Source organism: Sus scrofa, chromosome 5 (genome assembly GCF_000003025.6).
Source record: "Sus scrofa isolate TJ Tabasco breed Duroc chromosome 5, Sscrofa11.1, whole genome shotgun sequence".
Lineage (NCBI taxonomy): Eukaryota > Metazoa > Chordata > Mammalia > Artiodactyla > Suidae > Sus > Sus scrofa.
Window position 1 is genome coordinate 36,074,880 of NC_010447.5, and position 27,930 is coordinate 36,102,809.

The 27,930-nt window shown below is 39.6% G+C and overlaps 1 long non-coding RNA gene across 1 annotated transcript in view; it reads left to right on the forward strand.

Annotated features, from left to right (window-relative positions):
* The window catches only part of LOC110260706, a 79,458-nt gene continuing 51,814 nt past the window's right edge, over nucleotides 287-27,930 (forward strand). Inside the window, exons 1-2 of the long non-coding RNA XR_002344044.1 lie at nucleotides 287-380; nucleotides 1,306-1,453. This is a non-coding gene — a long non-coding RNA (uncharacterized LOC110260706). The remainder of the gene's footprint in view (nucleotides 381-1,305; nucleotides 1,454-27,930) is intronic.

The following is a 27,930-nucleotide window of genomic DNA, read 5'->3' on the forward strand; positions in this document are numbered from 1 at the left end:
TGTTTACAAATGGATACTGGGGATCAAAATGCTTTATGCTTTGGGTTTTATACTTCTAATAAAGAGAAATCTGATTATGTGTTTGTATGGTCAGTTCACTCAAGATGGCTGTTCTCTTGCTCCCTGTCCATCCCCTGCTCAACCAGGCCTTGCCTCACTCACATGACCAGTCAATCCTCCTAATCATAGGGCTTAATCAGTAACTGCCTACCTGCTTGCCCCCTGCCCCAGCTGCTGGTTTCCCTGGTAACTGATGAGCCAATCTGATGTCAATTTCCCCGTAAAGGGTAGCCTCCTCCCAGTGAATAGACTGTTGCCGTGTCCTGCCTGCAGTCTGCCATCCACTGTGGAACGTCACTCCAGGACTTTTCTTCTAACTTGTAAGTGCCCATATCCAATAAACCTTTGATGTCTCTCTTGCTGTCTTTGGCTCTTTCTTCATTCTTGTGTCTGGGAAAAATTAGAAGATTTGTAGGCCTGCAGGGTGTAGCCTAACAGTGCTTAATTGAAATTTCCTCTGGACTTATTTTATTCTAGTGACATTATAAGATCCTGATTCATTATGACTCTTCATATGTTAAGAGATGGTCCCTAACACACTTAAAAAATTTCAGCTGGTTTTTACATATATTTGAGTAAAGTTAATAAAAGATTATCTACTATAGGAGTTCCTGCTATGGCTCAGTGGATTAAGAATCTGACTGCAAAACTTGGGTCACTATGGAGGTACGGGTTTGATTCCCAGCTCAGTGAAGTGGGTTAAAGGATCCAGCATTGTTGCAGCTGTGGATTCACTCCCTGGCCTGGGAATTTTGATATGCCATGAGTGCAAACATAAAGAAAAAAAAGATTGTTTTCTATATTACAAGGCTCTGTAGGGTATAAAAAATGATTTTTTTTTTTTGTTGTTGTTGTTCCTAAGGATCTTACAGTTTGGTTTAAAAATGTTAATACTATACTTACTGATTCTAAGATACATATTTTAACGTTTCTAATATGGGGATTCTTCTTATAGTTGATGGTATGTTATAATGAATTGGCAGCATTAATCATTTCCTAATGGTAAACAGAATTACTATAGATATATTCAGATTCAATGAGATACGGTTAGCACAAGAAATCTGGGCAAGTTTACCTGCTGTTACACTTGATAAGCATATGCTGTGTATGACTGTGGGCTAGGAAATAAGAATTTGTAGTTCTGTCAGTTGATTTCAGTTTCCAGTTTTCACCTGCCTCTCATTGTGTGACATATCAACAGCTGAAAGTGATTCTAGGATTTAAAGCTACATCATTGTCTTATAGGATGCAAACCAATGACCTCATTTGGCACTCAGCACAGTAAACAGATATCTCTTGCAACACTGGAAGGAACACCAGGTTTTCTAGAGTTACTGAAGGATAACATGAAGGACTTCAATCATGTGGCAACTTTCTAAAGAGATTTTCAAAGGTAAATCTGACTATGTACAATTTTTTCCAACATAACTAAAAGACCATGTAAGATGTGTCTTCATTTTCTACAAGACAGGATGTGGTGTTTTTGGCATCGGTAGGAAGATTATATGATATCCAAGTTATTTCAATGCATTTGTGCGTGTTCAATACTTGTATTAGGCAAGAGTGTAATAGAGGCCAAAGAGTTCCCATTGTGGCCCAGCAGTAATGAACCCGACTAGGATCATTGAGGATGTGGGTTTGATCCCTGGCCTCACTCAGTGGGTTAAGGTCCGGTGTTGCTGTGAGCTGTGATGTAGGTCACCGAATTGGCTTGAATCCCGTGTTGCTGTGGCTGTGGTGTAGGCTGGTAGCTGTAGCTCTGATTCGACCCCCAACCTGGGAACTTCCATATGCTGTGGGTGTGGCCCTAAAAATTAAAAAAAAAAAAAGAGAGAGAGAGGCCAAGATACATCACTATGAATTTTCCTTCAAGCACTCATGTATATGATGTGATATGATATAATTACAGTGAAGTATGTACAGATATTTGAGTAAATATTTTTAATAGTTGTTGAAATGAGTTAATATTTTAAAATGTGTTTAGAAGGGTGTATAGGACATTGTAAGCACTACATGAAAGTGTTGAAAGAAAGACATACACAAAGAGAGGAAGCATAAACTACAGTATGGGATAAGAATGGTACTCAAAGATGCTATGGAAATTCAAGTAGATACATTCCAGTTAGGGATGATTGTAGAACCAAGGAAATTTTTGAGCCAAGCTTGTAAAGAACAGTGGGATTCCAGTGGGGAGAGAGAAAAGAAAGCACCCCTGATTCAAAGTGTGTGAGAATAAAAGTCCACATACACTGTTTTTTTCTTATTACACTAGAGCAGGTTTATTTGCTGCACGTAGGAACCATGGGAGAGAGAAAGGCTGAAGACACAGGAGGCAGAGGGGAAGAAGTAAGCGGTGATGAGATCCAGAGAGTGGGCAAAGGGGTTAGTTTTAAATAACAGACATTAATTCCTATAAGGTAAAAAGTAAGGAAGGAGAGGCAGGTAAATTAAATGATTTAATTTTGGGAGTACAGAATTTGGAAGTAGAGGGTGTTTGTGGCTGATGGCTTCTATTTTCTTTCTGAAATAGGAAGGAGATAAGGTTTTCTGATTTGGAAGGGGATGGCGTGTGTAGTAGGGGTGGAGTGGGTGAGGATTGATTAGAGTGATGAAGGCTTGGAATAGCTGCTTGGGGAATGGGAGAGAGAAGAGAACCAAAACAAGCATACAAAAGTATTGCCCAGCAACACTGAGGGTCCATGGAAGATTGGAAACCATAACACAGTAGCAAGCTGTGCTGTGCTGTGATTCCCTCAGCCATTCTTAGCTGCTGAGGTGAGGGAGCAGAAGAGAGATACGGTTGCAGGGTAGCTACAAGGTTGAGTTGTCTTGAAAGCTCAACAGGGAAGGAAGTGAAGTCAAGGGTGTCCAACAAGAAGGAAATTGAGCGGTCAGGAATTATAGGGCTTAAAGAAGTTGATCATTAGCATCAATGGGTGTGAGGATGTGGGCTGTAGGCAAGTCTAGGAGGCTCTGTTTGCAGAACAGAGTATCAGAATATTGGCTGCTTAGGCTGAGTCAGGTCTCAGCACTGGAAAAGGAGCTGTTGGGTAATCACCCACACTCATATTGAATTATCTCAACTTCAGAGTCATTAACGGATCTTGAGAAGTGTTGAGGTCATTAGATGATAACAAGAAAGGCTGCAAGGAGTTGTAGGGGAATCAAACATGCCTTGAAGAAACAAAGACACATTAAAAAAAGAACTGAAGGTAGAAGGATCTAAGATGATCTGCCAGAAGCAGTGGGAGAATGGAGAGTGATATCAAAATATTTTAGCCTTAATATAATGCACTGTAGGAGAATGAGCATCTGAGAGGTATGTAAAGAAAGCCATTGGGAGAGACTTGCCTTGAAGATCAGGTGGGTAGCAGTTTAGCATTCCAGATAGTGGAATCAGATAAACCTGAGTCAAATCCAGATGATAGAGCTGTGTAACCCAGGGGAGAGGGGGCAGCATAACTGCTAAACCTCTGTGTTCTCATCTGTAAAATGGGAATAATAATAGTAACCGGTTACTGCATAGACCAAATACTATGGTGTTTCTCTCCTACTTTACAGGTCTCTCATCCTCAGTTCCTTTCTGGGTTTTTGTGTTTTTTAATTTTGTCGTTTCCCTGGGCTTGGGCTATTTAATATGGGCGTGTCATTGGGTTTAGAACTTAATCTGATTTGTTTTCTTCCCTCTCCTCAGCCAGCTTAATGATTTTAAACACCACCCATCTGCTGATGACTCCTATCTACATTTTAATCTCTGCCTCAGACCTTTCTCCCGAATTCCAGACCCCTTGCTTTTTAGCTATATCCCCTGGATGGCTAATGTACATCTCCAACAACCATGACATATCCCAAACTGAAATCCTCAACTTCCCCTTTAAACCTGCTGCACCTACAGCCTTTTCCAGGTCACTGATGGCAACTCTCCTCAGCTGCTAGGGCCAAAACCTTTGAAGTCATCCTCGTTTCTCTCTCTCAAACCCCGCATTCACTTGTCTCTGCCTCCAAAAACTATCCTGAATCCAGCTGGTTCTCACCTCTTCAGCTGCTACCGCCTTTATCAGCGTCTACCTCTTATTTCTAGCTTTGTCTTCTATTGTCTTTTTGCAATAGCTTGTTCTTGCTGGACAGATCTTTAAAAATATAAGTCTGGTCACAGCGATGGTTAGTGGATTCCATTTCTCTCAGAAAATCCATGTCCTTAACAAAAACCTCCAAGGCTGTTCCTGATGTGCCCTCCCCTCTTCTTGGTCCTTTCTTGCCTTGCCTGTTCCTTAAACAGGTCACTTATGCTCTTCACTCAACAGCCCTTGTGCTAATTTTTCCCTGCCTAGAATGTTCTTCTGTCAGGTGCTTTTTTGGGATCACTTCCTAAGATTCAAATCTTTGTTCAAATCTTACCTTCTTAACAAAGCTTGCACTGATCACCCTACTTAGAGATCAATTCACCATGTACCAGCCCCCCTATGACACTCCTAATCTCCTAACTCTGCTTTACTTTTTTATTATCATGTCCTTACAGACTATTAGTTTGCTTATTATGTTTATTCTTTATTGCTCATCTCCCTGTGCAATGAAAAACTGCATACGAGCCTGGTCTTTATCAGCTTTCATCGCTAATGGATATTAAAAACCTAACATGATGCTTGGCAAGTGGTGGGTACTCAATAAATATGTGTTCAATGAAGAAAGCAATGAATAAATGTATGATGATAAAGCCTTTTCTACATATTGGACATTTTGCTCACTACTCCATTTAATACTACCTGATATTATTATTGTTATTTTTCAGTTGGAGAGGATTGAAGAATATATTCCAGAAATTTTAAAAAGAAAGGGAGAAGCGTAAAGAGGAAGTGGATTATGACCTTAAAATAAACCCTAATAGACTATTGGTTTCTCTGTAGGAGCTCTCTGGAAGAAGTCACCTTTGGGAGATCCTAGTTAGGAAATAATTTACTCAGGGATAATTATCACTAGCAGGAATGAGTCTTTTCCCACCTTGACTCACCCAGTGGAGACGACTTTTAGGTCATTATCTTGGCTAAGTTTTATTATTCTTTTGGCACAGAGTATGACGGTACATTTTATTGGAGGACACTCTTCACCAATGAGGTTTTAAAGCTCTTGGGGGAGCATTTGAATGAGAATAGAATTTGATAGCAGGATTGATTTAGGAGTGGTTGTTCACATTTTTCTTCCTTTTTTTTTTAACATCTTGAATGTTTGGGTAATTAGTGATCTTATGAGAATTGCACAATTTTAGTTCAGAGAATCTGGGATGTTTGATTACTTTGAGTTTTTATGCCTTTTGAATTTTGATACTTCATTCTTATACTGCCCATTGATTTACATATTGAAGTGGCTTCTTGCTATGTTGGACCTGCAAGTTTTATGATACACTGAGGGATATAAGTACACATTTTTAAAAAATTAACTTTTCATATGACTGACATAATTCATATTCATCATAGACAATGTAGAAAGTACAGAAAAGGTTCAAAGAAGAAAATCCAGCCCTTATCCCATCACCAGTTATAACCACTGTTAGAACATGTAAGATAAACCAATAGGCTCTCTTGTGTCACCGCAAAAGGTGGATATGTTTCCCTTAGAAAAAATGTTCATTAGGCATCAGAACCACCTTACTCTCTGCAAGGTAATGTTTCCTAACCATTTCTTGCATCATGGACTCTTCTGAGAATCTAATGAAAGCTATTGATTCCCTTCCCTTGAATCTCCATCTGGTCATGCATACAGATTTGCATATTATTAGGTTTTATGGACAATCTAAATCTTTTAAGTTAAAACTCTTGAAATAAGGCATAAGCTCCTTTAACAAATTTTAAAATCTGATAAATGAGATAAAAAATTAAAATGCTTTCCTACACTTTCCTGTAATGCTCATACTTGTTCACACATAACCGTAGTGAATATCTGTTGCTTTCATCTGCCTCCTACCCATTTTATCCCTCTCTTCTGGTACACTGCTCAACCACCTAGTTACAAGGATGAGCATGTGACCCAGGTTGCAGTGAGAAGAATATCTGCCTTTAGAAGAGCTAAAATTTGAATTAAAATTGAACAGACTGACATTTTACTAAAAATGTAAGAATCTATGCGTCTAAATGTTTCTTTTCCACTGTAATTTGGGAGATTCCGTTTCAATTATATTGTCATAGTTCAAAATATTTTTGAGTTTTATCTTCTGAAATTACCTTTAGAGTGAATTTTTTTTTTTTTTTTGTCTTTTTGCTATTTCTTTGGGCCGCTCCTGCGGCATATGGAGGTTCCCAGGTTAGGGGTCGAATCGGACCTGTAGCCACTGGCCTACACCAGAGCCACAGCAACGCGGGATCCGAGCCGCGTCTGCAACCTACACCACAGCTCACAGCAACGTCGGATTGTTAACCCACTGAGCAAGGGCAGGGACCGAACCCGCAACCTCATGGTTCCTAGTCGGATTCGTTAACCACTGCGCTACTACGGGAACTCCTAGAGTGAATTTTTGAACAATGTGAGCAAATCATATCATCAAAACTTTTATTTGAAAGTTATGGAAAACCCCACCCAAATGAATTCAGTAACAAAAGGAATGTACTTACGGTCCATGTACCTGGAAGCTTCAGTGCAGAGCTCAGTTTTTAAACACAGATGGACAAAGAAACTCCAATGTCATCAGAATCTTGTTTGTCTCCCTGTCTCTTGGGCCTTTCTTCCTCTGTGTTGGCTCGGTTCTCAGGCAGGCTTTTTCTGTGTGGTGGCAAAAATACTGCTGCATCCTTTCAGGCTAAAATTCATCAGAAGCAGAGGACGCCATTTCTGGTAGCTCCTAGGTCAGTCCTGAGACAGACTGCAAGCCAGCAGTGAAACTATCTCTGAGGCCAATGGAATGCAGTGTGGATTTTGGTTTAGTTCTAGGGTGTATTCGTCCCCATAGGATCTTAGTTTTATATAATATGCATGGACTAAGAGTAAGAGAGGAGATTAAGAATCAAAATAAGGGGCTATTGGAGTTCCTGTCATGGCACAGGGGAAACGAGGTTTCAGGTTTGATCCCTGGCCTTGCTCAGTGGGTTAAGGATCAAGCGTTGCCATTAGCTATGATGTAGATTGCAGACATGGCTTGGATCCAGCATTGCTGTGCCTCTGGCATAGGCCTTGACTACAGCTCCGATTCGACCCCTAGCCTGGGAACCTCCATATGCCCCAGGTGCAGCCCTAAAAAGACAAGAAAAAAAAAATAGGGGGCTATTGTTGGAAGAAGGGCAAAAGAATACTGCAAATTCTCATTCCACAGTCTATGTGACTCTTTGAAATTCCAATTTATTTGTGGTTCAAAACATCCACCTTCGGAGTTCCCACTGGGGCAGCAGAGAGGAATCTGACTGCTATCCACGAGGATGCGGGTTCAATCTCTGGCCTCGCTCAGTGAGCCAGGGATCTGGCGTTGCCGTGAGCTGTGGTGTAGATCACAGATGTGGGTGGGATCCCATGCTCGGATCCCACGTTGCTGTGACTGTGGTGTAGGCCGGCAGCTGTAGCTCCAATTCTTTTTTTTTTTTTTTTTTTTTTTTTTTTATGGCCACACCAGCAGCATATGGAAGTTCTCTGGGCCAGGGACTGAATCCAAGCCACAGCTGCAACCTATACCACAGCTGCAGCAATGCTAGATACTTTAACCTACTGCACAGGGCCAGGGATCGAACCTCCACCTCCACAGTGACCCAAGCCACTGCAGTGGGACTCTTAACCCACTGTGCCCTGGTGGGAACTCCATATGAGAGACATTTTTTTTTTTTTTTTTTTTTTGTCTTTTTTGTGTTGTTGTTGTTATTGTTGCTATTTCTTGGGCCGCTCCCGCGACATATGGAGGATCCCAGGCTAGGGGTTGAATCGGAGCTGTAGCCACCGGCCTACACCAGAGCCTCAGCAACGCGGGATCCGAGCCGCGTCTGCAACCTACACCACAGCTCACGGCAACGCCGGATCGTTAACCCACTGAGCAAGGGCAGGGACTGAACCCGCAACCTCATGGTTCCTAGTCGGATTCGTTAACCACTGCGCCATGACGGGAACTCCTGTAGCTCCAATTCTACCTCTAGCCTGGGAACTTCCATACACTGCAGGTGTGGCTGTAAAAAAGCAAAAAGCAAAAAAAAAGGCAAAAAACAAAATACACATTTACCTTCCTCTCCAGACATGATACTAAATAACTGTTAATAATAAAGATAATAACGTCTATTATCAGAGGTTTTCAAAAGACTGTTTCTGACTGTGATATTCATTATGGGAGACAGAGGTCATAACTGGGAAAATACAGTTTATTCATAGGAGTTATCTACTAAATGAAGTAAAACAGAAGGCATGAGATGTAAGACAAATAAATTGTAAAATAGCAGGTAAGCAAGTGTTGACTTTTAGCCTACATTCTTATGGCTAGCTCTTAAAAAGAGATTATGAAATTCTCAAGGGGTGTCTGCAACATTGAATTATAGATAAAATGCCAATCCAGTAAATGTATTATGTTTTGAAAAGTATGCTAAAATATGAATTCTTATGACTGTTCCTGTGGGCTTAAAAAATTATATGCAATCTGTGTTACTGGTTATAATGTTCTATGTTATCAAGCTTATTGTGGGAATTGTACGTTTTCTGCTTGGCTTATTCATTTCTGAGATGAATATGTTAAAATCTTTACCTACAATGGTGGTGATTGTAGCTTATTTATCTCTCCATTCAGTGATTTAAAAAATATATACCGGAGTTCCTGGTGTAGCTCAGCAGTAACAAATCTGACTAGTATCTGTGAGGATGTGGGTTCGATCCCTGGTCTTGCTCAGTGGGTTAAAGATCCAGTATTGCTATGAGCTGTGGTGTAGGTCACAAATGTGGCTCGGGTCCTGCGTTGCTGTGACTGTGGTATAGGCCAGCAACTGCAGCTCCGATTCGACCCCTAGCCTGGCAACTTCCACATGCCGTGGCTGTGACCCTAAAAAGAAAAAAATTTCAGGGCTACATACCTATATGTATTCATGATTAATAATATTCTTGATGTTATGTTCTTTTTACAAATATATGATGTTCTTCTTTTCCTTATGTTTTTTTTACCCAAAGTTTTATAACCTGCTTTACTTTTTATTTTCCTGGTATGTTTTCCATTCTATTATCATTGATATTCCTCTGACAGCTTCCCTTAAACTTCATCATACTGTTATTTAGAATTTTAGTTTTAGGTCTTTATGCATATATATTTCTGGTTATTGTTTGTTAAAAGTAAATTAAAATTTGCCTCATCCTTCTTACGTCTTATTGTTTCCTTCTGGATTCATTACTTTTTTATGTTAGAGTATGTTTTTCAAGAGTTCTTTCAAAGTCTTTGTATAATAAATTTTGTGACCTCTTAAGCTTGTGAATAAATTTATCTCATGATTACATTTAGGTAACAGTTTATCTGGATGTAAAGTCACAGATTCAAAACTCTTTTTCTCCAACATTCTGAAGATTTTTATTACAATATTTTCTTTTTTAATTATTTTTTTATTACTCAATGAATTTATCACATTATTATAATATTTTCATGTATCAACATTACTGTTGAGAAATTCCATATCCATTTGATTCTTCTTACATTGTAAGTTATCTGCCTTTTCACTCTAAAAGATTTAAAAGTTTTAGAAAATTTTCAGTATAAATTCATCAAGTATGGATTTTTAAAACTTATCTGTTTGACACTTTATCTTTTCTTTTCCTGTCAGTTTTATTTATTTAAAAAAAGTATCAGCTTACTTTAGTGTTTTTTTTTTTTTTTTCTTTTTTTCTTTTTAGGGTCCCACCTTGGCATATGGAGCTTCCTAGGCTAGGGGTCAAATTGGAGCTACAGGAGTTCCCATTGTGGCGCAGTGGTTAACGAATCCCTCTAGGAACCATGAGGTTGTGGGTTTGATCCCTGCCTTTGCTCAGTGGGTTAACGATCCGGCGTTGCTGTGAGCTGTGGTGTAGGTTGCAGACACGGCTGGGATCCCGCGTTGCTGTGGCTCTGGTGTAGGCCAGGTGCTACAGCTCCGATTCGACCCCTAGCCTGGGAACCTCCATATGCCGCAGGAGCAGCCCAAAAAATGGCAAAAAGATGAAAAAAAAAAATTGGAGCTACAGCTGATGGCTTACACCACAGCCACAGCAATGCCAGATCTAAGCTGCAGCTGGGACCTATACCACAGCTCACCCTAATGCTGGATCCTTAACCCGCTGAGCGAGGCTGGGGATCAAACTCATAACCTCATGGCTCCTAGTTGGATTTGTTTCCACTGTGCCATGATGGGAACTCTTAGTTTTTGTTTTCTTAAATGATTTTTATTTTTTCTATTTTAGTTGGTTTACAGTGTAGCTTACTAGCTTACTTTAGTTTTTGTGTAGGGTGTTCTATTTGTTATCTTTCCTTCAGAATGTGTATCATCCTCAGAGTATTCTAATATTTTTCCAGATATATCTTTTTCCCCTTTATAGGTATCAACTGCTTTGACTTGTAATGTTGACATGGGGTTGGGGATAAATGCAGGGCCTAGTTTGTACTCATTCAGGTACTTTTAAGATTTCAGCAGTTCCCGCTGTGGCACAGCAGAAACGAATCTGGATAGTCCGAGATGATGCAGGTTTGATCCCTGGCCTCACTCAGTGGGGTCAGGGATCTGGCATTGTCTGAGCTGTGGTGTAGGTCGAAGATACAGCTCAGATGGCACATGGCTGTGCGATAGACCTGCAGCTATAGCTCTGATTTGACCTCTAGCCTGGGAACTTCCAATTGCTGTGGGTATGGCCCTCCCCCCACAAAAAAGATTTCAGTGCCTGGGGAGGGACCCTGCTGTTTTAATCTTACCTGTCCCAATTCCCTCTGTCCAGGTGTCAGCATACCTTGCTCCATCCCAGGAGCCCAGCAACGTTTTATGTAATTGCCTTGCCCAAGGGGTGGGGAGGGGAAGGAGAAGCAGGACTATTCAGTGTCCAGATGTTCTGCTAGGTCTCCTCACTATAGATTTTTTTATCCTACCTGTATTCCAGTGCAACCCTGATAGTATTTCTTCAACATCTGTATCTCCCCCTGCTGTAGCGAAACTGTGATCTGTATTCTCCCAGGCAATGTGGAAGAGAGAGAAAGAAATTTTTTTTAAATTTATTTATTTATTTTTCCGCTGTATAGCATGGGGGCCAAGATACACTTATATATATACATTTTTTTCCCACCCTTCTTTCTGTTACAATATAAGTATCTAGACATAGTTCTCAATGCTACTCAGCAGGATCTCATTGTAAATCCATTCCAAGTTGTATCTGATAACCCCAAGCTACCGATCCCTCCCACTCCCTCCTTCTCCCCCCCACCGGGTGGCCACAAGTCTATTCTCCAGGCCCATGATTTTCTTTTCTGTGGAAAGGTTCATTTGTGCTGTATATTAGATTCCAGTTATAAGTGAAATCATATGGTGTTTGTTTTTCTGACTTATTTCACTCAGTATGAGAGTCTCTAGTTCTACCCATGTTGCTATAAATGGTATTATGTCATCCTTTTTTATGGCTGAGTAGTATTCCATTGTGTATATATACCACATCTTCCTAACCAATCATCTGTCGGTGGACATTTAGATTGTTTACATGTCTTGGCTATTGTGAATAGTGCTGCAATGAATATGAGGGCACATGTGTCTCTTTTAAGTAGAGTTTTGTCCAGATGTATGCCCAAGAATAGGATTGAGGTGTCTCATGGAAGTTCTATGCATAGATTTCTAAGGTATCTCCAAACTGTTCTCCATAGCGGCTGTACCAGTTTACATTCCCACCAGCAGTGCAGGAGGGTTCCCTTTTCTGCACAACCCCTCCAGCACTTGTTATTTGTGGACTTAATAATGGCCATTCTGATTGGTGTGAGGTGGTATCTCAGGGTAGTTTTGATTTGCATTTCTCTTATAATCAGCAATGTTGAGCATTTTTTCATGTTTGTTGGCCATCTGTATATCTTCCTTGGAGAAGAGTCTATTCAGGTCTTTTTGCCCATTTTTCCATTGGTTGATTGGCTTTTTTGCTGTTGAGTTGTATAAGTTGCTTGTATATTCTAGAGATTAAGCCCTTGTCCGTTGCATCTTTGAAACTATTTTCTCCCATTCTATAAGTTGTCTTTTTGTTTTCTTTTTGGTTTCCTTTGCTGTGCAAAAGCTTTTCAGTTTGATTAGGTCCCACTGGTTTATTTTTGCTCTTATTTCTGTTTCTTTGGGAGACTGATCTGAGAAAATATTCATGAGGTTGATGTCAGAGAGTGTTTTGCCTATGTTCTCTTCTAGGAGTTTGATGGTGTCCTGTCTTATATTTAAGTCTTTCAGCCATTTGGAGTTTATTTTTGTGCATGGTGTGAGGATGCGTTTTAATTTCATTGCTTTGCATGCAGCTGTCCAGGTTTCCCAGCAATGCTTGCTAAACAGACTTTCTTTTTTCCATTTTATGTTCTTGCCTCCCTTGTCAAAGATTAATTGACCATAGGTGTCAGGGTTTATTTCTGGGTTCTCTATTCTGTTTTATTGGTCTGTCTGTCTGTTTTGATACCAGTACAACACTGTTTTGATGACTGTGGCTTTGTAGTATTTCTTGAAGTCTGGGAGAGTTATGCCCCCTGCTTGGTTTTTGTTCCTCAGGATTGCTTTGCCAATTCTGGGTCTTTTGTGGTCCCATATAAATTTTTGGATCGTGTGTTCTAGTTCTGTGAAAAATGTCATGGGTAAATTGATAGGGATTGCATTGAATCTATAGATTGCTTTGGGTAGTGTGGCCATTTTTACAATATTGATTTTTCCAATCCATGAACATGGAATATCTTTCCATTTCTTTACATCTTCTTTAATTTCTTTGATTGAAGTTTTATAGTTCTCGGCATATAACCTCCTTGGTCAGGTGTATTCTGAGGTATTTGATTTTGTGAGGTGTAATTTTAAAAGGTATTGTATTTTTGTATTCCTTTTCTAATATTTCATTGTTGGTATATAGAAATGTGACTGATTTCTGAATGTTAATCTTATATCCTGCTACTTTGCTGAATTTATTAATCAGTTCAAGTAGTTTTTGGGTTGAGTCCTTACGGTTTTCTATGTATGGTATCATGTCATCTGCATACAGTGACAGTTTGATCTCTTCTCTTCGTATTTGGATGTCTTTTATTTCTTTTGTTTGTCTGATCACTGTGGCTAGGACTCTGTTGAATAACAGTGGTGAGAGTGGGCATCCCTGTCTTGTTCCAGATTTGAGTGAGAAGGCTTTCAGTTTTTCTTCATTGAGTATTATATTTGCTGTGGGTTTATCATAAATGGCTTTGATTATGTTCAGGAATGTTCCCTCTATACCCACTTTGGCAAGAGTCTTGATCATGAATGGATGTTGGACTTTGTCAAATGCTTTTTCTGCATCTATTGAGATGATCATATGGTTTTTGACTTTTGTTTTGTTAATGTGGTATATGATGTTGATTGATTTGCGTATGTTTAACAATTCTTGTGAACCTGGGATGAACCTTACTTGGTCATGGTGTATGATCTTTTTGATATGTTGTTGGATTCAGTTGGCTAAAATTTTGTTGAGAATTTTTGCGTCTATATTCATCAAAGATTTTGGCCAATAGTTTTCTTTTTTGGTGTTATCTTTGCCTGGTTTTGGAATTAGGGTGATGGTGGCCTCATAGAATGTCTTTGGGAGTGTTCCTTCTTTTTCAACCTTTTGAAAAAGTTTGAGGATGGGCACCAGATCCTCTTTATATGTTTGGTAGAATTCGCCTGTGAAGCCATCTGGTCCTGGACTTTAATTTGTACGGAGTGTTTTTCTGACTTCTTCAATTTCATTTCTAGTGATCAGTCTGTTCAGTTGGTCTGTTTCTTCTTGATTCAGTTTTGGCAGGCTGTAAGATTCTAGAAAACTGTCCATTTCTTCCAGATTGTCAAATTTGTTGGCGTATAGTTATTCATAGTGTTCTCTTATGGTATTTTGTATTTCTGCAGAATCCATTGTGATTTCTCCTTTTTCATTTCTAATTTTGTTTATTTGGGTTCTTTCTTTCCTCTTAGTGAGTCTAGCCAGGGGTTTGTCAATTTCGTTTACCTTTTCAAAGAACCAGCTCTTGGTTTTATTAGTTTTCTCTATTGTTTTTTGAATCTGTATTTTATTGATTTCCTCTTTGATCTTTATAATTTCCTTCCTTCTGCTGACTTTAGGTCTTTTTTGTTCTTCTTTTTCTAATTTGTTTAGGTGGAGGGTTAAGTTGTCAATCTGAGATCTTTCTTCTTTTTTGATAAAGGCCTGCATCACTATCAATTTCCCTCTGAGCACTGCTTTTGCAGTGTCCCATAGATTTTGAGAGGTTGTGTCTTCATTTTCATTTGTCTCCAGGTAGTTTTTTAAATTACCTTCTTGATTTCCTCATTGACCCATTGGTTTTTTAGTAGCATGTTGTTTAGTCTCCATGTAGTAAGTTTGTTCTCTTTTTTTTGTTTCCTGTGGTTGATTTCTAGTTTCACACCATTGTGGTCAGAGAAGATACTTGAAATAACTTCTATGCTTCTAAATTTGTTGAGGTTAGCTTTGTGTCCCAACATGTGGTCGATTCTTGAGAATGTTCCATGTGCACTTGAGAAGAATGTGTATTCTGATTTTTTTGGATGTAGTGTCCTGAAGATGTTAATTAAGTCTAACTTTTCTATTGTTTCCTTTAGGATCTCTGTTGCTTTATCGATTTTCTGTCTAGAGGATCTGTCCATTGATGTGAGCGGGGTATTAAAGTCTCCTACTGTGATTGTATTCCCATCAATTTCTCCCTTTGTGTCTGTTAATATTTGTTGTATGTATCTGGGTGCTCCTGTATTTTGGGCATATATGTTGACGATAGTAACATCCTCTCCTTGGATGGATCCCTTAATCATTAAATAGTGTCCTTCTTTGTCTTTCTTTATGTCTTTTGTTTTAAAGTCAATTTTGTCTGATATGAGTATTGGAACTCCTGCTTTCCTGTCATGTCTATTGGCATGAAATATATTTTCCCACCCCTTCACTTTCAATCTATGTGTCCTTTGTCCTAAGGTGGGTTTCTTGTAGGCAGCAGATTGAATATTTTTACTTTTTTATCCACTCGGTTTTTGCTTTTTTATCCACTCAGCCACTCTGTGTCTTTTGATTGGAGCATTCAGTCCATTGACATTTAAGGTGATAATTGATAGATGGTTATTTATTGCCATTTTAAACCTCGTATTCCAGGTGATTCTATGATTCTCCATTCTTCCTTTCTTTTTTTGGTTGGTTGGTCTTTTCTGCTTGAGTGTTTTTCTTTTCATTTTTTGTAAATGCAATGTTTGGTTTTGATTTGTGGTTGCCCTTTTTTAAAAGAATGCTAACCCCTTCTTATAATTATGTGTTTTAGCCTGATGATCCTATAGGTTCAAACACTTCATTACCATACTAAAATTAAGAAGAGAAACAGACAAAAAAAAAAAAGAAAGAAATAAAAAAAATTTTAAAAAAGAGAATTTATTTCCTCACATCCCTTGCCCACATTTTATGATTTTGATGACTCTTTTTTTTCTTTTTGCTTTTATTTTGTTTGAAACATGTTCATGATTAAATCTGTATGCTGGCTTATCTGAGTGACTGCTCCCTGTTTGTGGCTTCCTCATTCCTTTCTTTTTGGTTTAGAGAAGCCCTTTCATTATTTCTTTTAGCCTCGGTTTTGTATTGCTGTATTCTTTTAGCTTTTGAGTGTTGGAAAAAATTTTTATTTCCCCTTCTATTTTAAATGATATTCTTGCTGGATAGAGTATCCTAGGTTGCATATTTTTTCCTTTTAGCACTTTAAGTATCTCTTGCCATTCCCTCCTGGCCTGTAGAGTTTCTGAAGAGAAATCAGCTGATAACCTTATGGGGGTTCCCTTATAGGTAACATTTTGCTTTTCTCTTTCTGCCTTTAGGATCCTCTCTTTATCATTAACTTTTGCCATTTTTTTTATAATGTGTCTTGGTGTGGGTCTATTTGGGTTCAACTTGTTTGGGGCCCTCTGTGCTTCCTGTATCTTGAAATCAGTATCCTTTAGATTTGGGAAGTTTCCAGTGATAATTTCTTCAAATATATTGTCCATCCCCTTATGTTTTTCTGCTCATTCTGGAATTCCTATTATGTGTAGATTGGCCTGCTTTATATTATCCCATAGATCTCTTATATTGCTTTCATGTTTTTTCATTTGGTTTTCTGTCTGCTGTCCTTTTTGGGTGATTTCCATTATTCTATCTTCCACATCACCAATTCGTTCTTCTGTATTATTCATTTGGGTTTTTACTGCCCTTAGCTCAGTTTGTATCTCTGCAAATGAATTTTCTAGTTTTTCTTGGCTCCTCCTTATATTTTCTAGTCCCTTTTCTGAGGGCATCTGCATTACCATTCATATCTTCTCTTAATTCCTTCAGTATTTTCACTATTTCCCTTTTGAACTCCAAATCTGTCAGACTGCAGAGGTCTGTTTCATTGTCGACTGCTTTAGGTGAGATCTCCTGTTGGTTTAACTGGGGGTGGTTTCTCAGCTTATTCATCTGGCTTGTTGTTTTCTTTTTCTTGCTGGAGTTGTACTCCCTGTGGCCGGACAGGGTTTGCCTTGGCACTGCTGCTGTTTCCTGGGGGCTGGCGCTGTTGGTTGTCTACTTTGAGGCAGCATGGGTTTTCTTGGAGGTGGGCAGGGCTGACAGGGTGTCTTTGAAGTAAAGGAGGACTTCCTGAGGGAAGACAGGACTGGGAGGTCTGTGCTGTGATGGAAGCAGATTTCACGTGGCTGGGCAGAGCTTGCTCTGGTGTTACTGGGCTGTGGGGCTCTTCTAGGGGGCTGGCAGTGCTGGTCAGCTGTTCCATGGGAGTGCAGCACCCTCCAAGGGTGGGAGCAGCCAGCTGGGCTGCTGAGAACCCAAGGGACTCTTCCCCAAGGCAGCAGGGATTGGCAGGGTCACAGGGCAATGGAGGCAGATTTTCACAGCCAGGCAGAGGTTGTACTGCTTTTCTGGTCTGTGGGCCTTTTCCCGGGGGCTGATGGTGCTGGGTGCTGCTCTGCGGGGGTGTAGCACCTCCAGAGGGCAGGCAGGCCAAGGCAAGGATAGCCCCTGCAGTGGTCGGTTTCCTGCAAATGGTGAGGCCAGCCCTCCGGGATGGCAGGCAGCCTCAGGTCCGGCGAGCGCCCACAGAGTAGGGGGTGGGGGACGAACTGGGAAGCACAGCTTTCTGATAGCGGTGGGCAAGTGAGCTCACTGTGGTGTGGGGAGTATTCTATGGTGGCCCACCTCTCCTCCTCTCCCCTCCCCAACACTGGCGCCTTGTCTCTCCTGCAGATCCAGCTCTTCTCCCAGGTTTCCTCTGATGTGGCTTTCCACCCCCCAGCCCTTAGCATACTGCACCCTGCACCCGCAAGGCAATGCTCAGCTTCCCAGGCAGTCTCTGCCCTGAGAACTGGACAGACCGGTTCCCGGTCCCCCAAGCAGTCTCAGCACCCCCCACCCCAGCCTGTTCCTGGGGACTAACCTCCATAGCCGAGGTCTCGGTGCCCAGCCCCCACCCAAGCATCTTGGTTTTTGGTGACTGCGCCAGTAGTTCAGATGATCTGTTTGGTTCTCACTCTGCTCTTCAGACTTACTGCTGCGCTCTTCTCTGCATCTGGAGATCCCTCCGATTCAGTTGATCTTTCTGTCGAGTAGGTGACTTTCCAGGGTGTGGGATCCCTTTCTCCTCCACAGTTCCCTTTCGGGAGCGCAGGTCCAGCTCCAATTCCCCTTCTCTCACTCTCCTCTTTTTTCTTGTTTTACCCAGTTATGTCACGAGATTCTTGCCATTATTGGAGTTTAGGTTCTTCTGCCAGCTATTAATTGCTGTTCTGTGCGAATCGTTTAACCTGTAGACGTGTTGTGTGTGTGTGTGTGTGTGTGTGTGTGTGTGTGTTTGTGGGAGAGGGTGAGCGTGTCCCCCTACTCTTCTGCCATCTTGCCTTTTTTAGAATTTTAATAGAAAAATCTACTAACCGATTTTAGTCTGTGGCCTCAAACCTTCTCCATCACACATTATTCTTCCTTACCATGGGAACTAACTTCTGTCTGACTCCCCAAAGCTTTCAGGCAGTTTATATGTCAGCATGGTGCTGAACTTTGTCAATCTCCCCACATTCCCTGAGAGGAGATTAGGTCTTGGCAGTGGGAGCCATCAGCACATAACTTGGAGTAATTTCTTGTCCTGAACTTCTTGCTACTTTGTTGAAAACTGGAAATCATTCCTGTTCTGCATTGTTGCTACATTTATTTCTCACATTGCAGAGAATAGCAAAGGCATAATAGTACAATGAAACACACCATGGCAATAACATGTTTTGAATATCTTTTTCTCTCAATATGTCTCTCAATATTCAGTTAAGAATCTTCATCAGTAGTTGGAAGGTGGGGAGTTCCCATCATGGCACAGTGGAAATGAATCTGACTGGTATCCACGAGGATTTGGATTTGATGCCTCGCCCTACTCAGTGGGTAGGGGATCCAGTGTTACCTTGAGCTGTGGTCTAGGTTACAGATGTGGCTTGGATACAGCATTGCTGTGGCTGTGGTGTAGGCTGGTGGTTGTGGCTCTGATTTGAACTTTCATAGGCCACGGGTGTGGCCTTAAAAAGCAAAAAATAAAAGGGGGGGGAGGGTTTGGAAGGTTATGTACTTAAAACTTAGTCATTAATTACCAAATTTCTGTAAGACTTTGTCTGAATATTAGAAAGACTTTGTGTTGACTGATACAAACTTTAAGTCATGGAGATGGGTGTGACTTGGAGTAGCATTCAGCCATTTCTTCATTCTCCCAACAAACATGTCAAATACCTATCATGTGTGAGGCACTGTACTCAGTAAAATGACAAATGCCAAAGGTATGATCCTTGCCCTCAGGGAACTTGGAGTCAAGTAAAAGCACTAGAACAGCTATAAGATAATTCAGAGCAGTTTATGATAAATTTACATTGTAATCTATCATCATATCTTCTTTGAAATGCCTTTTTGCCTCTTTTTCATTTTCTTTTTTTCCCCTCTTAGAATGTCTCAGGAGTTCCCATTGTAGCTCTGTGGGTTAAGAACCCAATGTAGTCTCTTGAGGATGTGGGTTTGATCCCTGACCTCACTCAGTGGGTTAAGGATCTGCCATTGCTGCAAGCTGTGACATAGGTTGTAGATGTGGCTCAGCTGTGGCTTAGCCCTGCAGCTACAGCTCCAATTTGACTGCTAGCTCAGGAACTTCCATATGCTGCAGATGTGGCCATAGAAAAAGAATATATGTCCGACTTCTGGACATCTATCCAGAGAAACCATGAATTGAAAAGATACATGTACTCCAATATTCATTGCAGCACTATATGCAACAACCAAGACATGGAAGCAACATAAATGTCCATTGACAGGAGTGGATAAAGAAGATGTGGTACATATACACAATAGAATATTACTCAGCCATAAAAAGGAATGAAATAATGGCATTTGCAGCAACATGCATGGGTTTAGAAATTTTCATGCTAAGTGAATTTAGTAAGATACCAACATCATATGCTGTCATTTATATGTGGCATCTAAAAAAAGGATACAATGATCTTCTCAGCAGAAGAGATACTGACTCACAGACTTTGAAACACTTTGGTTTCCAAAGGAGGCAGTTTGTGGGGGAAGAATGGGCTGGCGATTTCAGATGGAAATGTTGTAAAATTGGGTGTGATGATCATTGTATGACTATAAATGTAATAAAATTCATTCAGTTAAAAAAGAATATATGTCCTTTAGAATTTGTCTCTTGTAACTCTTTGATTTTTTGTTTGCCTGTGCCTGTGGCATGTGGAAGTTTACAGGCCAGGGATCAAACCTGCACCACAGCAGTGCCAATGTTGGATCCTTAACCTCAAGGTCACCAGATACTCCTAACTCTTTTTTTCTTTTCTTTTCCTTTTTCTTTCTTTTTTTTTTTTTTTTTTTGTAGTAAGGACATGTACCATGAGATCTATTTTCTTAATAATTTTTAAGTATACAAAAGAGCATTGTTAACTGTAGTACTTTATACAGAAGATTTCTAGAATTTATGCATCTTATATAAATGAACCGTTTTTCCCATTGGTTAGCAATTTTCTATTTTCTCCTCTGCCAAGCCTCTGGTAACCACCATTCTATGCACTGATTGTAGAGTTTAGATAACTTATACAAGAATAATATAGTACTGACTTATTTTGCTTACCATGATATTTTCAAGGTTCACCTATGCTGTTGCATATTGCAAGATTTCCTTCTTTTTTAAGGCTGAATAATACTCCATTGTATGTATACACCACATTTTCAGTGTCCATTCATCTATTGGTAGACACTCAGGTTGTTTCCATATCTTGGCTATTATGAACAGTGGTGCAATGAACATGGGGGTGTTAATATCTCTTCAAGAACCTGATTTTAATTCTTTTGAATAAAGACCCAGATGTAAGCTTACTAGGTCAACTGGTAGTTCTATTTTTACTATATTAAGGAATCTTCATTCTATCTTGCATGGCAGCTGCACCATTTTGCATTCTCATCAATAGTGTAACTCTTCTATTTGATTTTTTTTTATCACATCTTAGGTGCTAAACATAAATGTGCTGTTACAGGAATTAAAGAGGATAAAAGAGTATTTCTGTATTGCCAGGAATAGTGAAAATGCTATTTGAAGTGGAGTTACCTCTTGGCTTTAACTGAAATCCTCTTTCCTCATATAGGCTTTCAGAATTTTCTTGATCATCTTCAAGTATCTCTTCCCTCTGAACAGAAATTTCTCAGGAGCACCCAGCACTAAGAGAAGGGCTGGCTTTTGTCATCATTCCTATCTTTTTGGATCCCACTTGTTTTCCATTGAAAAAGCAAAACTTTTCACCTGATGTAGCTGAGAAAACCTTTCAGTGTGGGCTGCCTCTCGCAGCTCAGCATCACCTTAGCTAGGCTGCTGCCAACACCCACGGACCCCCGTCATTGCTATTCTCGGCAGCACATGTCCCACTTTTATTTAAATAGCATAAAAATTGGAGCTAGAAAAAAGAACAATATTTAGTTTAGCATTTGAAGTTAAGTATTATAAACATAGACTGTAGAGATTCTACGAAGGAGTGAGGTTGGTGGTCCTAGATTAGAGAAGAGTTTAGAAGTGTGGCATAAAAGAATGTTATAAGGTCTTCGGGAGATCACTGCTTTTGCCGTCCTCACCCTAGAGATAAAGAAACAGAAATCCAACTTGGTGAAATGGCTTGGTTAAATGAGCACTAGACTTGTGACTAGAACTCAGACCTTCTTACTCCTGGGAAATGCCTTTCCCATCATATTTAACTATGCTCTTTCTGTATTTCAGACTTAGAAGTCAATGATAGTACACTGGCAGGTTATTTTTCTATAGGTACAGATTTTGTCAGCCAGAAAATAGATAATGCCCACCCACATCGAGGAGGGCAATCTGCTTTACTCAAAGTCCATTGATTTAAATATTAATCGCCATAACCCTCACACAAACATCAAAATAATGTTTGACCCCATTATCTGGCACCATGCCTAACCAAGTTAGCATATACAATTAACTATCACACCAAATATAAGAACAACAAGTTTTAGCAAATTTCTCCAGGTCATCAACTAAACTTATTTTTGGCCTTATTAAAAAATAATGGAAAAGTAAAATTGAAATATGTTTAAAGTATAGAATGTGATGATATGATGAATGTATGCATTATGTATGTGTATTTATACATATAGACATTCAACATACATGTACAAGTGCTTATGAAATATCCTCTGGTTCTGGGTTACTAAGGTCTGGAAACAGTGAAAGAAGACTAAGCTAGAGCTAGTCTTTTAGGAGAGCATCCTAAAAGTGTTTTAGAAACAAATTATACTTCCTTCAAAAGTTCCAGAATAGAGATTTTGAGTGTATTTTGTATCTCCATATGTTATGGTGCCATTCTCATTGACTGTTTTACTGTCAGCTCTTGGGCCTTCTCTTTTTTTCTTTTATGTAGTTTGCCATAGTATTCAGAATGAGGTATTAAGAGGTATGCTCCTTGAGGAAAGGGGTTTTGTCCTTTGCTCATTGTTCCATATCCAATGCCTAGAAGATATCAGGCTCATGACAGGCACTCAAAGAATATCTGTTGAATAAATGGTTTGATAAGTTGCATATGTTATGTTATATATGGCTTCTCCATGAATTGTAAGTATCAGTAATGAATTCACGGTAATTTGTTTCCTATGCTTTTTATATGAGATTCTTCCCAGTTGACTTTTTTACAATTAAACTTCTGAGAATGACATGGATTATCTCAAAATAAGAAATAATAGCTCTCATATACTCTTTTTAAAATGTTATTTTAATAAAACACTCATTTTAATAAAATACTCATTGATTAAAAATTTTTTTTAAAAATTACAGTTGATTTACAACATTCTGTCAAATTCTGCTTCTCTCTCTCTCTTTTTTTTTTTTTTTTTTTTTTTTTTTTTTTTTTTTTGTCTTTTTGTCTTTTTAGGGCCTTATCTGCAACATATGGAGGTTCCCAGGCTAGGGGTCAAATAGCCACCAGCCTATGCCACAGCCACTCGAAATCTGAGCTGCATCTGCAACCTACATCACAGCTCACGGCAACACCAGATACTTAACCCACTTAGCGAGACCAGGGAAAGAACCTGCATCCTCATGGATACTAGTTGGGTTTGTTAACTACTGAGCTACGAAGGGAACCCCTCATTTACTTTTTCTTTTTTCTTTTTTTTTTGGTCTTTTGTCCTTTTAGGGCTGCACTCACGACATATGGAGGTGCCCAGGCTAGGGGTCTAATCGGAGCTGTTGCTGCCAGCCTTTCGCCAGAGTCACAGCAACACCAGATTCGAGCCTCATCTATGACCTACACCGCAGCTCATGGCAACGCGAGATCTTAACCCACTGAGTGAGGCCAGGAATCAAACCTGCAACCTCATGATTCCTAGTTGGATTCATTAACCACTGATCCACGATGGGAACTCCCCTCATTTACTCTTTATCCCATTTCTCCCAATGGCAACATTTTGCAAAACTATACTATATCATTACTGGGATATTGAGATGTTGACACTGACGCAGTCAATTTGGCTGAACTTTGCTCTGTGTGTGCGTGTTTGTGGTAAATTGTTCCATGGCCGTAAATTCTTCCAATCCAATATACATGCTCTTTAGCAATGTGACTTTGCTATACCCATACTCCAGAAGTAAAGTCTTTTTCCACCCTGTTGAATTTGGGTCAGACTTGTTTTGCTTTGATCAATAGAATATAGCAAGAGTTATGTTGTATGAGTCTTAGGATCATGGCCTCAAAAGACCTTGTACTTTTCACCTTCTCTCTTGATAATTTTTCCTTAGATTCCCCTCATTTGAAGAATACAGTCTAGTCTACTGGGGGATGGGAGACCAGGAGGAGCCAAATCAAGGGGACTAGCCAATAGCTAGGACAGGTTCCAGACATGTGAGTGAGTCTATCTTGGACTTTGCAGTCCAGCTGATGGCCTTGATAAATGCATGAGTAAGTCTAGGTGAAACTGGCCAAGGACCTACCCAGTCAAATCATTGTTCTTTATTTTTTGGCATGTTTGTTACATAGCAGAGGGTAACTGAGAGCGGCATATCACATTGAGAATCTTTAGGTATAAAGACTCTGATTTTGTTCTTGGATTATGATATCGTAATTAGCAGATGAGGATCAACTATGTGTCATTTGACTTTTTTTCCCTTAAGTACATTACCTATATATTGTCATATTTCTACTCGGTTACATATCAGGCAAATCTGATTTCTACCAGCCTTACTTTGTCTCTCTTTTATTAGCATGCAGCATTTTTAGTGGCATTTGACAAAGCAATTTAATAGTTTAATGTAGATAATAGACCCAAACCTGGTTTCTTAAGTTAATATTTATGTAGACTCAAATCTAGCCAAATAAATGTTTTAGTAGAAAAATCTACATTACATATTATATGCATTGAAGCCTAAAGTTCAGACTCAAGAATAAAGGCTCCTCGTGTTTTCTGAAAAATATTTGGCTCCTACTATTTTTATTTTTTAGTTGATCCTAATATTAATAGTCACGATAAATTTTTAGATGTAGTCTGAAAGGATACATCATTTCCAAAATCCCAAGAAAGTATCTGGACATGAAGCTATTTCTATGGATAGTAAAAATATGAATGAGTTTATATTTGCTGGCTCTTTACATTAGTTCTCTTTTAGGTACATTAAAGATTAATCATATAAACCAGTAAGTAGATATGTCTTTACATAGTGATTAAGCATAAAGAGAAGTTAAGATCTTTACATCAGTTTTTGGAGTTAGACTCCCAGGTTTAAAATCTAATTTTATTACTTGAAGACTGTAGGATTTTCAGCAGATTGCTTAATCTCCTCATGCCTCAATTCTTACATTTATAAAAAAGGGATGTTAATAATACCTATCTCAGGTTGTGGTGAAGATTGAGAAAATGCACAATCCCTATCACATAGTAATCACTCAAATGTTACTTAATAATACTACATCTCCTTTTACTCCTCCTCTGATTGCTTCCATCATTAGCCTTCTTTCTCTTTTTGGTTGACCACTCATATGAACTGTCTTATTCCTAGCTCCTTCTCATAGGACCCTGAATATTTAACAAAAAGCTAATTCTTTGCTGTCTGATTTAAGCTTTAGAATGTTACAGTTAGTAGATGTTTATGATGAGGTCAGCAATGTGTAGCATGGGAGAAACTCTATGGGTTCAACTGGATTTCCATGGTGTGTTCTCGTTGTCATAGTTACTTATCTTCCCTGGATAGCCCTACACATTCCCTGGGTGAGTAGACAAATCAAGATTTCTGAAAATTGCTGCCTTCTAGTTCCTTTGGGATCAGGTGAAGAATAGTTTCCTTACAACGGAGATGACCTCTCTCTCTCCTGGCTGTACTTACCTCTCCAAGACATATTGCAATCATGACCCAGTCATTCTACCGCAAGTGCAAGTCATGTTTCCATTTATTGAATCATTAGCTGGGTCTTTGACCCCCTCACATACATGGTGAGGTGGGATCACTCTGGGAATTGATGACAGCCCAGGCCATAACAAGATTTCTCATTCTTTCCTCTGATTCATTTTGGCTGCTAAATCCATCACAAGGTACATACATTCTGGGCCTTCTGGATGCAAATAAAGCTGCATGGGATGTATCAAGATTCAGAATTAAATGAAGGGTAAAGTGGTATGCTGATGTGACGGCAGCCGGACTAATTTGAATCTATTTGCCCTCCATCATTTCTGTGTCAGCATAGCCATACCAAAGTGGATTCTGTGAAGCTGATTGAATCACAGCCTCTAGAAGCTTAATAAGCTGGTAAAATGTAAATACTGACCTGGGGAATTTTGCATGGCTAATGAAGGCAGAGTTCAGTGTCCATGATTATTTTGCACAGCTTTACTGAAACAGCCAATAAATGTTTACAAATCCATTTGATCTACTCAGTTTGCCTGCTCATAATGTAGGTGGGGTGATTATATTTCAATAATAACTCAGCTCTTTCAGGGAGAATAGCACAAAGCAAACGAAGCGACAGAGGACAGGTCTGCTTTGAGTCTGGGTTTTAAAGATGGTTTAATGTACAAGTCTTCTGTTTGGTGATTACAGCATCATCTTTATGAACAAGGAGACTTTTGCCAATAAGTCTTGCAAATGGTTTTGGCTCTCGAAGGAAATGGAGAAGAGAAGGGAGGAAAAAGAATACAAATGCTTTGTGCTACGAATGCTGGATCTTTCCATCTGAAATCTGTAAATACGATATAGATTTTACTGACATTGAGTTAGATTTGGCAGATCCTTCATTCTATTGATCCTGAGGGTAATGATATTTATCATAGTGTAATCCTTTAGTAGAAGCAAAAATACTTTTGACTGAAGAGACATTCCAATTATTCATGTCCCTTTGTTATTGTGCTATTATCTTTGTTTGTTTTGTCTGTTTTGGTGAAGAGAGAAATAGACTGAGAAAAATGTGGAATTTGAAATGGTACAGGGTGAACACCCTAGGAAATGATAAATGCACATGTAATTTTTTAAACTTTGAATTAGAGTCAAAGTTCATTTCCAAACTAAAAACATAATTAGTTATAATGACAGCCTACTTTGTTTAGATCGCTTTAAATTTCTGAGCGTGTTGCTAAATGCACAGATTGTTTCTTTTCATCCCTTCTCTTATGTCAATCTTTGCTTAAAGCAAGAACCTCCATGATAGAACAGAAGAAATCTTTTAAAAAGCACTAATTAAGCATAATAAACACAATAGGGAGCTCAAAGACTTGAGGCACATTGTTTTTCTAGCCTCCAGGTATATTTAGGTATCTGAACATGCTTAACTCACATCTGGGATGCTAGGCAGTTTGGGTTTCCCCTTTCTTTCAGATGATAGCAGGGCTTTGATTAAGGCATTAGGAGAGGGGTGGAGTGACACCTGAACTCTGAGTCATCTCCAAGGAGTATTTTTCTAGGGCCAGACTGGTTCAGTCATCTACCTTCCCAAGTGTGGAAGGAGGGTTTGGCTCCCAGAACATAGAGAAATGCCAAGAATTTGATGGGTCTTTTGAATACTTAAGTAATCTGTCTATCTTAGATTAACTGAACCTGGTTGTTAGATTCAGATGACCCAGCAGACTAAGGTCTATGTCCCACCTAACAGTAACCCTAACCTAACTTTGATTATTTATGCTATTAATTTCATTCTTAAATTTTTATCTAGTTCAACTGATAATTGGAAGCTCATAAGATTCCAGCAAATCTATCTGGGAATTGAATGTATTGGCTAGAGCCTTGGGAGTCTGAGGGGAAGGAAAGTGGAGACAATGGAGATTTACTGACTCTGTGGAATTTTCCAACCTATAACTTTTAGAAGATGCTTCTATGGAGGTGGCCATCAGGCTGGGAAATAAGGCAGATCCTAATGTATGATGAATAGCGGGATGTGCTGTCTGGATCTCCTTTCAGGGAAAGGCCTGTTGGCTTAGGTCTGGGAGCACTCTCAGTAGACAGTCTGTGGGCCATGGTGGCCTGAGCAGTAGAGAGCCAACCTTCTCACCCCATGCCACCTTCTTGGTTGAATAACAGAGCTAGGCAGGGCTATGGAGACCTGGACATTTGGCTCAATACAGGACAGTTCTGAGGGCTTGTCTTAGCTTCAGACTTCCCTCTGGCATTGACCTGCTTTTTTCCCCTCCTCCCCAAAAAGTACTCTCTGTATTCAGAGTTCCATCTCAACGTCAGCTTCCCAGAGAGTCCAACCTGAGGTACCATGTGGACATTTGGGTCCAATTGAAAATGCAACTTTGGTTTAGTGAAGAAGAATGAAAGTGCTCTGATTTGCAAGGTAAAGAAGGCAGAGATTGAAGTTCTTTGCTCAGAGATCCTTTGTCACATTACCTATGTTAGGTCTAATTTTTAAAGTATTTTATCTTAGGCGAGTATTGTAGAATATTACTAAATATTCTTTATCAGTGAATCCACGGGAAAGTCTACCATTTAGGGAAATCCCACTTTTAGGGGATAGACTTAAGCTTGCAACCTGGTCACAAGGAAGAGATCAGAACAGCAGAAGGGAGCCAGGCATTAATAATAGGAGTGATGAAAGACAAGGTCTGCTGCATCCCCTGCCTAAACACCTGTTACATGATTGTCATTTGCTGTGAACCCCGTCATTGGAAAAGAAGCCCTTATAGTCGCCAGGAATAAAAGCATCTTTTCTGTTTTCACAGTCCTTACTC